This window comes from Macrobrachium nipponense, chromosome 15 (genome assembly GCF_015104395.2).
Source record: "Macrobrachium nipponense isolate FS-2020 chromosome 15, ASM1510439v2, whole genome shotgun sequence".
Taxonomy (NCBI): Eukaryota; Metazoa; Arthropoda; class Malacostraca; order Decapoda; family Palaemonidae; genus Macrobrachium; species Macrobrachium nipponense.
The window spans coordinates 56,314,593-56,327,713 of NC_087208.1; positions in this window are offsets into that span (position 1 = coordinate 56,314,593).

Below are 13,121 nucleotides of genomic sequence, written 5' to 3' on the forward strand. Positions count from 1 at the left end.
TTGTCGACCATATCTTGTAAATTAGGTGTTAAGTATAAGGTTTCAGGTCGTGGATACTGTTCTGTGTTGTTAGATTTTTTTTTTTGGGGAGGGGGGCCGCCATGTTGTTAGCTATGTATAAAAGATCCTTTTATATATTGTTAAAAGGGTTTTTTTTCCTACGAAAAAGTAGTATTCAGTTCAGGCAGTTGTGGTTAATGATACAGACAGTATATAAGTATTTTTACTTACGAAAAGTAGCAATTCACGTCCAGGCAATTGTAGTTGTTGAAACGGACTGTATATAGTTTTTTTTTTTTTTTTTTTTTTTTTTTTATGAGTCGGGAGTTGTAGTTTTTTAAACAGAGTGTATACAAATATTTTTTTTCTTTATTCAAGAAAGGTAACATTCAGGTTCAGGCAGTTGTAGTTATTGAAACATGTTTTGAATGAGAGATTTTAGATGAGAGAGAGAGAGAGAGAGAGAGAGAGAGAGAGGGAAGGAAAAATAAACCTGCGAAAAATAAAGGAGCCTCAGCGGACAGGTGATCCATCAAAAGTAATTAAAGGATTAAAATCGCGGCTGGGTATTTCAATGCCCGAATGACTGACCTATACCCCGGGACATCTGTTCCCTTAGGAATTTCGTTTCCGTTCGTTTCTCGCTCCCAATCAGAGGAATTCCCCAAATCTGTTGACGCATGACCACACTCTGGTGACCTGGGCCACAAGGGATTTTGGGTAGGGGGTGCGGGTGGGGGCTGGGGGAAATATTAGGATTTGACCTCCTCGTCACGCCTGGCTAAATTTGACTCCGCCTTCCACGCGCCTACTATGTTATTCCGAGCGAGGAACTGTTTATGTATCACGGTTTGGTTTCCTGAATAAATATAATTTCAGTGTTAAGGTTGTTAGTGTTTTTGTATTTGACTGATTGCGTGTCGAGTTTCTTTTTATTTTTTTATTGTTTTGTTTATTTTTTTTTTTTTTGTTTTTTATTTTTAACATTTTTAGCGTGTGTTTCTGGAGACGGGGAATTATTTTACACAAAAACATGTCACCCTTTTAAAGTCTCTCTAGATTTTAATTATTTTCATAAAAGCTTCGTTTTCAGTTGTATTTTTTTATGTATCTTATCTTACAAGACTGTGGTGATACACCTAGTTTATTTACAGAGAAAGTAATTGGAGCTATTCCTGAAGATCAGTCGGCTTATCGGAAATTCCATTCTACTGAAACAGCTCTTTGTGCCGTAATTAATGATTTGTTAGGTTTCTCTGATGACGGTAAATGTAGCTTGCTTATTCTCCTAGATCTTAGCGCTGCTTTTGATACAGTGGTTCATGAAGTGTTAATAGAGGATATGACTGCTATTGGGATCGATGGGGATGCTCTTAAATGGTTTAATAACTATTTATCGAATAGATCTTTCAAGGTGAAGGTTAAAGATAGATATTCTGAAAGTAGAAAGCTCACCACGGGTGTTCCACAAGGAAGCGTACTTGGCCCGGTTCCTTTTAGTATTTATACAATCGAGTTGTCTTGGATATTTAAATTACATGGCGTTCAATGTAAATTTTTTGCTGATGACACCCAGTTCTATTTAATAGTGGATGACATTATTGAAGTCAAGCTGTTTTGATAAGACTTATGGGCAGATGTTTCGAAATGGATGCAAAAGAAAAAAAAGCTTTTTGAAACTAAAATTGAAATAAAACTAAATTGAAAATAAAACTGAATGCATTCTAATTAGCACTAAATAAGAAGGTTTGAAAACGTTAATAACATCTCCATCAATAAGGAAAATATTTTGTTAACTGATAGAGTCAGAGATCTCGGGGTAGTAGTTGATGGTTCTTTGACATTTGATGAACATATTAACAATGTAGTTAGGACCGCAAATTATCATCTGAGGAATATCGCCCATTAGAAAATATCTTAACGAAGATGCCACTAAGCTGCTAATTAATAGTTTGGTAGTTAGTAGAGTAGACTATTGTAACTCGTTGTATTACAATTTACCTAATTATCGTCTTAAGAAACTTCAAATGATTATGAATAGAGCTGCTAGACTAATTGTTGGTATATCCCCGCGAGAACATATTACTCCAACCTTAATTAAATTACACTGGTTACCAGTCAAAGCAAGGATTATTTTTAAACTTTGCGTCTTAACATATCAAGCTATTAACACGGGAGAGCCATTGTATCTTAAAGGTTGCCTGAAAAGATACGTAGTATGGCCTGGTGTTCATACACGCCTTTCCCGTGATGATTTCAGACTTGATGAGCCTCGTGCAACGACCACTCTTGGTACGAGAACTTTTAAGCACTGCGCTCCTAGATTGTATAATCAACTTCCGGCATCAGTTAAGTGTGCTGAAAATATCGTACAGTTCAAAAAGCTATTGAAAACCCATTTATTTTCACTCAGCTATAATACTGAGACAAATGCAATTAACCCTCTTTACATTACATAGACTTTTAAATTTTTGACTATAATATAAGTGATTTGGAAATCCCGTCTGAACGCTTAATAGCGAAAGCAGGGATACTTGATAAACCGTCAGACATAGACATAGAGATATTTTTAAAAAGTCAACCTAACCTCAAAGTGATTTTTCCATTTTTCCTTACAAACTACAACTACCTTTCTGCAATATCTAGTTATTGTTAATTTTCAAACCACAAAATTGAGGTCTTCTTTGGTCATTTGCAACTTAAATCTTTTTTAATATCATTTAGGAAATTATGACCTCAACTTAGTTGTTAATTACAGAGAGATGTTTTTAACACAATTGTATGTTGTTAATTACAGAGAAATTTTTATTGACACATTTGTAAGTTGTTGATTACAGAGAAAGTTCTGTAACACAATTATAAGTGATTAATTACAGAAAAATATATGTAACGCAGTTATAAGTTGTTAGTTACAGAGAAATTTGTTTAGAACGATTGTAAGTACTAGTCCAGTTTTCAGTATTTTTTTTATCTTTTATTAGAAAAATATCACAGTCATTACATAGTACGTAGGGTATTACAAAATATTACAAAATTAAATATACATACAATATTTACAATTACTATTGGTTAGAAAAATTAGACGTCAAAATCAACGTATTTTTTGCTGAATAGATTGTCAATTTTTTCTTTAAATAAATTTCATAACAACCACCTGTCATGAGTCAGTTTACTTTTAACAAAGGTACACGTTTCTTCTTTTGCATATTTGATCATCTCATAATAATGGTTAAGTAAAGTGTGATTTTATGACTTGCCTTCATAAAACTCCGAATGTCTAATACTGGTATTCTTCTCTATATGATAATTTTCTCTCATTGCAGGTACGTTGCGATGTGACAGAATATGTTATGGGACAGTAAGTTCTAAAATGAGTGTTTATTCCTTTATCTTGACGGTTTTTTCCTGTGTAGTTTGTGGCTCATAGGAACCTTTTTTTCTGCGTAGTTTGTGGCTCATAGGCAGTTTTTTCTGTGTAGTTTGTGGCTCATAGGTAGTTTTTTTTCGTGTAGTTTGTGGCTCATAGGTAGTTTTTTTGTGTAGTTTGTGGCTCATAGGACCTTTTTTCCTGTGTGTTTGTGGCTCATAGGTAGTTTTTTTTTCTGTGTAGTTTGTGGCTCATAGGTAGTTTTTTGTGTAGTTTGTGGCTCATAGGACCTTTTTTCCTGTGTAGGTTGTGGCTCATAGGACCTTTTTTCCTGTGTAGGTTGTGGCTCATAGGACCTTTTTTCCTGTGTAGGTTGTGGCTCATAGGACGGTTTTTCTGTGTAGTTTGTGGCTTATAGGACCTTTTTTTCTGTGTAGTTTGTGGCTCATAGGTAGTTTTTTTTTCTGTGTAGTTTGTGGCTCATAGGACCTTTTTTCCTGTGTAGGCTGTGGCTCATAGGACATTTTTTCTGTGTAGTTTGTGGCTCATAGGACCTTTTTTTCTGTGTAGTTTGTGGCTCATAGGTAGTTTTTCCTGTGTAGTTTGTGGCTCATAGAACCTTTATTTCTGTGTAGTTTATGCTCATAGGAAGTTTTTCCTGTGTAGTTTGTGGCTCATAGGACCTTTTTTTCTGTGTAGTTTGATGGCTCATAGGAAGTTTTTCCTGTGTAGTTTGTGGCTCATAGGCCACCTTTTTTCTTGTGTAGTTTGTGGCTCATAGGACCTTTTTTCTTGTGTGTTTGTGGCTCATAGGACCTTTTTTCGTGTAGTTTGTGGCTCATAGGACCTTTTTCTTGTGTAGTTTTGTGGCTCATAGGACCTTTTTCTGTGTAGTTTGTGGCTCATAGAACCTTTATTTCTGTGTAGTTTGTGGCTCATAGGACCTTTTTTCTGTGTAGTTTGTGGCTCATAGAACCTTTATTTCTGTGTAGTTTGTGGCTCATAGGACCTTTTTCTGTGTAGTTTGTGGCTCATGGGACTTTTTTCTGTGTAGTTTATGGCTCATAGGAAGCTTTTTCTGTGTAGTTTGTGGCTCATAGGACCTTTTTTCTTGTGTAGTTTGTGGCTCATAGGACCTTTTTTCCTGGGTAGTTTGTGGCTCATAGGACCTCCTGTGTAGTGTAGCTCATAGGACCTTTTTTTTCTGTGTAGTTTGTGGCTCTTAGGCCTCTTTTTCCTGTGTAGTTTGTGGCTCATAGGACCTTTTTTTCTGTGTAGTTTGTGGCTCATAGGTAGTTTTTTTTCTGTGTAGTTTGTGGCTCATAGGACCTTTTTTCTTGTGTAGTTTGTGGCTCATAGGACCTTTTTTCCTGTGTAGTTTGTGGCTCATAGGACCTTTTTTCTGTGTAGTTTGTGGCTCATAGGACCTTTTTTCTTGTGTCAGTTTGTGGCTCATAGACCTTTTTCCTGTGTAGTTTGTGGCTCATAGAACCTTTATTTCTGTGTAGTTTGTGGCTCATAGACCTTTTTTTGTGTAGTTTGTGGCTCATAGAACCTTTATTCTGTGTAGTTTGTGGCTCATAGGACCTTTTTTCTGTGTAGTTTTGTGGGGGGGGGGGCTCATAGGAACCTTTTTTCTGTGTAGTTTATGGCTCATAGGAAGCTTTTTCTGTTGTAGTTTGTGGCTCATAGGACCTTTTTTCTTGTGTAGTTTGTGGCTCATAGGACCTTTTTTCCTGAGTAGTTTGTGGCTCATAGGACCTTTTTTCCTGTGTAGTTTGTAGCTCATAGGACCTTTTTTTCTGTGTAGTTTGTGGCTCTTAGGCCTCTTTTTCCTGTGTAGTTTGTGGCTCATAGGACCTTTTTTTCTGTGTAGTTTGTGGCTCATAGGTAGTTTTTTTCTGTGTAGTTTGTGGCTCATAGGACCTTTTTTCTTGTGTAGTTTGTGGCTCATAGGACCTTTTTTCCTGTGTAGTTTGTGGCTCATAGGACCTTTTTTCCTGTGTAGTTTGTGGCTCATAGGACTTTTTTTTCTGTGTAGTTTGTGGCTCATAGGACCTTTTTTTTCTGTGTAGTTTGTGGCTCATAGGTAGTTTTTTTCTGTGTAGATTATGCTCATAGAAGTTTTTTCTGTGTAGTTTGTGGTCTCATAGGACCTTTTTTCTGTGTAGTTTGTGACTCATAGGACCTTTTTTCCTGTGTAGTTTGTGGCTCATAGGACCTTTTTCCTGTGTAGTTTGTGGCTCATAGGACCTTTTTTCCTGTGTAGTTTGTGGCTCATAGGACCTTTTTTTCTGTGTAGTTTGTGGCTCATAGGACCTTTTTTTCTGTGTAGTTTGTGGCTCATAGGTAGTTTTTTCTGTGTAGTTTGTGGCTCATAGGACCTTTTTTCTTGTGTAGTTTGTGGCTCATAGGATCTTTTTTCCTGTGTAGTTTGTAGCTCATAGGACCTTTTTTTTCTCTGTAGTTTGTGGCTCATAGGACTCTTTTACCTGTAAGTAGTTGTGGCTCATAGGACCTTTTTTTCTGTGTAGTTTGTGGCTCATAGGTAGTTTTTTTCTGTGTAGTTTGTGGCTCATAGGTCAGTTTTTTCTGTGTAGTTTGTGGCTCATAGGACGGATTTTTCCTGTGTAGTTTGGGCTCATAGGAAGTTTTTTCTGTTTAGTTTGTGGCTCATATAACCCTTTTTCCCTGCGTAGTTTGTTGCTTATAGGACGTTATTTTTTCCTGTGTAGTTTGTGGCTCATAGGAAGTACTTTTGTCTGTGTAGTTTGTAGCTTATTAGACGTTATTTTTTCTGTGTAATTTGTAGCTCGTAGGACTTTTTTTTCCTGTGTAATTTGTGGCTCATTGGCCGGTTTTTTCATGTGTAGTTTGTGGCTCATAGGAATGTTTTTTTTTCCTGTGTAGTTTTTGGCTCATAAGACATTTTTCGTAACTCGTTTTCGCGACTTGCTGGGAGTAACATTCTAAGCGATTTCAGTATCGTGCGTGATTTACCGGCTTAGTCCCCCGGGATTGGGGTGGGGGTTCTTCGACTCCTTGCAATGTTTTGTAGAATTTGTAGGTTAGTTTACACGTTTTCCATCGGGGTTTTCGAACCTGAAAGAAAGGCGTCCCAGTGACATAGATGCTGAAGCATGGCGTTACATATTTATCTGTAATAATTAAGGGGTCTGTGTGGTAGCTCTGTCACATCTCCCTTTTCCCGTCAGGGCGATCTTTTGCCAGAACACGTCTATAGACTCCGCAGCGCATAAATCTTGAGATGGCGGGACCGCTGTGAGATAAAAACTGAAAACAGAAGTTCAAAACAATCCAGGTAAGAAGTAAATGAAGATTCATGCTCTTCTTTTCTTTCCACGGTGGGTTTCGAACCCGCGCTAGGTAGCGTCCAGTGTTCCCAGTGGAAAATTTCAAAACGAATCCCAAAAGGTACCATAATATCCAAAAACGTATCCTTGCAAATCAAACGTATCCGAAATGAATATATTCTATATATTATCATTGCCTATAAATATTGTTTATTAGTGTTAAAAAATCATAAAAATGTTATTTTCCCCCATTGTTGGTATTCATTTATATGCGGTACAATATCTTTTCCCCTAATGATTCTAATCGTTTGTCTGGCATTGGCGCGCAAAATTCTAGTTTCTGGAGTTGCCAGGTACTAAATAAACGTTCGTGGATGAGATGGAGATGAGATATACCTACGGACGTCTCTCTCTTTGGTAGCGTAGTGAAGTATAGGTGGCAGTCTCACTCACAGTACCCAGTTTAGGTTCGAATTCCGCAGTGGAGGGGAAGGGCTTTTTCATTTGTTTCTTATATTTCTTATGTGGATTGAAGGCTTGTCGTGATAAACATTGGCAGAAAGTGTTAGGAAATCTAGAAGCCAGACAGGTCATCAATATACATACATACACACACACACACACACACACACACACATATATATATATATATATATATATATTATAATATATAATATATATTTATATTTATGTGTGTGTATATATGTATATACACACACACACAGATATATATATATATATATATATATATATATATATTTTTTTTTTTATATATCTGTGTGTTATATATATATATATTATATATATATATATATAGTTATATATATATCCATCCTTAAATCCACAGTAGAAAGGTGCGTGAAAAACTGGGGACTTTGAACAAGTACCTTTGCAGTACATTTTCAAGCTTACACTGAATATAATAGAAATTGAGAGACCCTCATACACAAAAAACAGAAAGGAGAGAAGATCAAGGGACAATCCAGGATGGAGATTTAAACTGAAAATAAATCATTCGTCTCTTTATTTGAATGAAATCAACATTGTATATGGGAATAATTTACTGGTTTGTTCTGACGAATCTGATTTCGTTTACTCTGAGAGAATTTGTATTCGTCAGATGATCTCTTAACACACACACACACACACTCTTTCTCTCTCTCTCTCTCTCTCTCCATGGTGATATCACTCAACAGCACAGCTGCTGTCAGATGCTATCTGGAGCCTTCGGACTGGGGTCGAATGATTGCCAATGATTTTTATGTTGAAATCCCTCAACTGTCCCGATGATTGATGGCTTCGTCTTCGTCTCGATTCCATCCATCGACCGTCGCTGGATGTTAGGGACGGGGGGGGGGGGGGGGGAGGGGGTGGGTGTATTGATACTACGTCTCCTTGTGGGGGGGGGTGTAGGGTTGTTGGATGTTGTTGCTCCTCCTTGAAGGGCACCGGAAGACGTGAGCACGCGGCAGCCAGCCGTGGAAAAAAAGAAGAAAGAAAGAAAAAAAAAAAGCTTTCCAGACAGACACCTCTGCCGTGGATGATATAGCATTACCGGAAGCTGAACTGATGCTGAGTAACTCGGGAGTTTATGGGTTCACAAAATAGGCTGCGAGACGGGAACCCGAAATATGGCAGGCCAGTGTCAGGCATTTTTGTTAATTCTGGAATTTTTTAATCTTTCTCTCTCACTTTCTATCATGTTTCCGGGTTTGGTAAGTGGTACTTAGCCTTTTATTATATTTTCTTGTTTTTCTTTTCATTTTTCCTAATTCTGAAACCTTAATCTCCCCCCCCCCCCCCCACCCCTCCAATCCCATCTTCCTCCACATCTAAATGATTCTTGGAATCTCTCTCTCTCTCTCTCTCTCTCTCTCTCTCTCTCTCTCTCTCTTTCGTTTCCAGGTCTAAGTGGTACTTGACTTTTTATTTTTTATTTTTTTTTATTTTTGCTAATTCTGAAACCTTAAACCCCCACCCCCCACCCTCCCATCTTCCTCCACATCTGAAGGATTCTTGAATTTCCCTCTTTTGTTTTCAAGATTGTGCACTTTTTTTTTCATTCTACAACACAAATTCATCTAGCCTCCCCCCTCCCATCCCCTACTCACATCTTAGCGATTCTCGAGTGTGACTTTTTTTTTATAATTTAAATTCTGCATGCATGCAAGATGGGAGAATATCAGTCATGTTATGCATGGCATCATTATCGAGATTGCAAGCATTTTTACTCCATCAATCGTGGCTGGTTGATGCCTCAGATGACTGATATTAGAAATTCCTTGATTTTACTGAAGCAATCTCAGCTGTTCGTGATGATCTACCTCTACTTAGGAATATTCCGGCCTGGATTTTCGATACTTGGGAATATTTTGGCCAGGGAATGGTAGAAATTAATTAAGAGAACTTTTATTCTGGCCAGGATTTGGTAGAAATGAATTAGGAGAACTTTAGATAGGAATATTCCAGCCAGGATAGGATACCTATATATATTTTGGTCAGGATATGGTAGGAATGAATAAAGAGAACTTTAAATAGGAATATTCCGGCCTGGATACTATACTTAGGAATATTCCAGCCTGGATACTTTACTTAGGAATATTCCAGCCTGGACACAATACTTAGGAATTAAGAGAACTTTAGATAGGAATATTCCAGCTAGTAAATGATACTTAGGATTAGGAATAAGATTAAGGTAAGATTAAGGTAGATACTGTAGTTGAACCTGTGCATAGCGTACGTGGAATGGGACAGATTAGTAGCAACTGAGAGAATCAGTTATATTTTATATAATAATTCTGATTAAACCTTTTTATTTTGAAAGGGCCATGTGAGTTCAAATTCGATTGGTACTGGAACTTGATTCGTCTGGTAGTGTAGAAAAATTTTTTATTTTTATTTTTCGTAGAAGTGTAACTCAAATTCACAACTGGGACATTCACTTTCTTCAGTCGTTACTCGATTTTTTTTTTTTTTTTTTTTTACATTCCAAAGGTCATTCGTCATTTTTTTAAAAAAATGTTGCTGTATCTTCATTCTTCATTTTCGTCAATTTATTTTGATTTTTCTTTAGTATTATTCTTGCTCAACCCCCCCTTCCAACCCCCCCCTTCCCCCCCCCCCCCTTTTTTTGGACATTCCAAAGGTCATTCATCAAATTTTTTTTAAATATTCCTGTTTCTTCACTCTTCATATTCATAAATTTATTTTGACCTTTCTTGTAGTAGTATTCTTGCTCACCCCCCCCCTCCCCCTTTTTTTTTTGCTTGCCTAATGACGGATATAATTACGTCTCTCTTTCGTCTCTGTCATATTTTCGTCTTTTAGGTATACCGAGTTCCCACATTTTAATTCGAAAGACCTCGTACCTGTTACTCCATTGTTTCACTTACCTTTGTGGATTTTGCCTCTTATTTGTATAAAATTCACCACGTTCCAAATTTTCGTGATTCAGTTACACTTTTATACGGTTTATTTAATAGCATCTTCTCATAGCGTTAAAATGCGCTTGTGAGGGAAGCGTGTTTGCATTCGTGTTTGCTTAATCCTGAACGTGTCTCCATGTTTACCTTTCCATATCCATGCATGATGTGACTATAGTTGATTCACATCAACCATGCATCTGATGTCTAGGCCAGTCCCTTACGACGCTCCTAGTTGGCTGTGGATAAGCCACTCACAGGGCTGGAAACTCTCAATCTCCCTCGAGAGTTCACATGGGTAGGATGTATGTTCCACCTCTCCTGATGGATACGTCTTTCAAAAGTATCCCTCAGGAGAAGTGGAGCATGCATCCTGCCTATGTGAACTCTCGAGAGAGACTGAGAGTTCCCAGCCCTGTGATTGGCTTATCAACAGCCAATCAGGAGCGTCGTAAGCGACTGGCCTAGACATCAAATGCACGGTTGATGTGAATCTACTATAGTACAAAGTACTAATTGTACTTTTGATGTTACGGTTACCCGGATCTGCATGCTTTCGGTGGAATAGAATTGCTGTCTTGTCGTTTGCTGTATTAACGTAGTTTTTTCGTATATTTATTAATCTCACAAGAAATATAATACAGTTTTAGCGTAGCTATCATATTGGTTTAAGACCCCGTAAAATGTCTCTAAACGTGGCGCTTTGAGTCCGTAGAGTTTTATGAGCACTGCTAATGAAGTCCAAACCGTACTATTCTGCCGACATGTTATTAATTATTAATATAATTATTCTTGTTGTTATTATTATTGTTGTTGTGTTTGCTTTCTTTGATTGTTGTAATGATTGAATATGCGCTTTAATTTATGCTCTTCATGATACAGAAATTTTACTTCTCTTTTATTTAAAAAAAAAAAAACATTTTACAGTTCATTTTACAATTCACCACATATATAGTATATGTAATTTACGTAAAAAATCAGGAAATATATATTCATAATATTTTTTTTGCATCATTATACTTAAAGTACATACATACATATACACATACCCATATATACTGTGTACTGAAATTAGGACAAAATTTATAACCTCTTGTTTTGCTTATTTCTCATAATGAAGAGTCATAACTACTCGTATGGTTGGGTTTCGATATTAAAAATATTGCGGACCATAATTATGGTAATATTAATTTCTTTAAAAGTTCCAGCATTATACTTTGAATTGGATGGTTTCAAATATTCATATACCCTCTATCTTAATCCCTTATACGTAATAATGCCAATTTGAATTCAGTCTAATTCCAGTATTATATTATTTTGTTTATTATTTTATTTATTTATATGCGTTCTTAGGGTATTAAATTCAATTTAACTCCAGTGATATTAATGGATTCATACAACTTAAAAAATATTCCCACATGCTTAATTAATGGATTCATTTATCTTCTATCTTAAATTCAATATATGTTCCAGTATTGTATTGAGTAAGTAATGGATTCATTTAGTTTCTATCTTAAATTCAATTTATGTTCCAGTATTATATTTGGTAATTAATGGATTCATTTAGCTTCTATCTTAAATTCAATTATGTATCCAGTATTTGTATGTTGGAATTAATGGATTCATTTAGCTTCTATCTTAAATTCAATTTATGTTCCAGTATAGTATTGGGTAATTAATGGATTCATTTAGCTTCTATCTTAAATTCAATTTATGTTCCAGTAATATATTTGGTAATTAATGGATTCATTTAGCTTCTATCTTAAATTAAATTTATGTTCCAGTATTGTATTGGGTAATTAATGGATTCATTTAGTTTCTATCTTAAATTCAATATTTGTTCCAGTATTGTATTGGGTAATTATAATGGATTAATTTAGCTTCTGTTTTAGTCCCTCATTCGTAAATATGATGATATTAAATTCAATGGAGAAAAAAATCCACAGTTATGTAAAAGTTCATATATTTAAATGTAAAACTTTAAGGATAGCTTTCGGGAATCTGTTCGGTTCCCCTTATCAACCGAACAGATTCCCGAAAGCTATCCTTGAAGTTTTGAATTTAAATATATGTACATATACATAACTGTAGATTTGTTTCTCCATTTGAAGACTCTTGCTACTATGAGGATTTAAAAAAAATTAAATTCAATCTAAGTTCCAGTATCTTGTTATATCATTTTTGGAAGTGAATGGATCTCTCTCTCTCTCTCTCTCTCTCTCTCTCTCTCTCTCTCTCTCTCTCTCTCTCTCTCTCTCGTCATTAGCCATTCGGATCCTATTCGCGACAGGACCCCTCAACCGCCGATTATTATTAAGATGCAGCGTATTCCGCTTTCCCCCCGCGAGAACCTATTTTGCATTTATTCCGCGACGCGCGCGGTAGCGGCAGCGGCAGAGGCGGCGGTCTCTCTCTCTCTCTCTGCTATGCTATGCTATGAGCGAAGCCACCAAATTGTGCCCATTTACGGCTTAAAAAAGCGGCCCGTTCCCTTTTGTGAATGCAGGCTCGGGGTCTTTATCGTATCCTATCGGGCTGCTATTGTATTAATGTGTTTGCCTTTTCTGATAGTTTTTTTTTTTCTTTTTTTTTTTTTCCAGGGAGGGGATGGGTGTAGATGGGTGGGAGAGAGGGGGAGAGGGAAGGTATTGTAATGTCGCTACCACGCCGACGGCGATTGTTATCGGTTACAGGTTATAGACGAAGTTATAGAAGAAACCAGTGAACGCTTGTGATGCTTTTAAAAGGAGTCTCCTGCAAGCAAGCGAGAGCATAATTATTATTATTATTATAGGCTGCAATTCATAATAATAAACCCATCTCATTTCAAAATATTTCATTTTCGTCAGAGCGATAATTTTAGTCTCCAATTTTATTATTGATAAAAACTTTTAATATCATCTTTTCGATTGTTTCATCGAGTCTCTGTGAACAATGAATTAATCGGATGGGTGATATTCGCCATTGACGCTCGTTGACTCAAACTGAGGCCATGTGTGGCCATGACTCTCTCTCTCT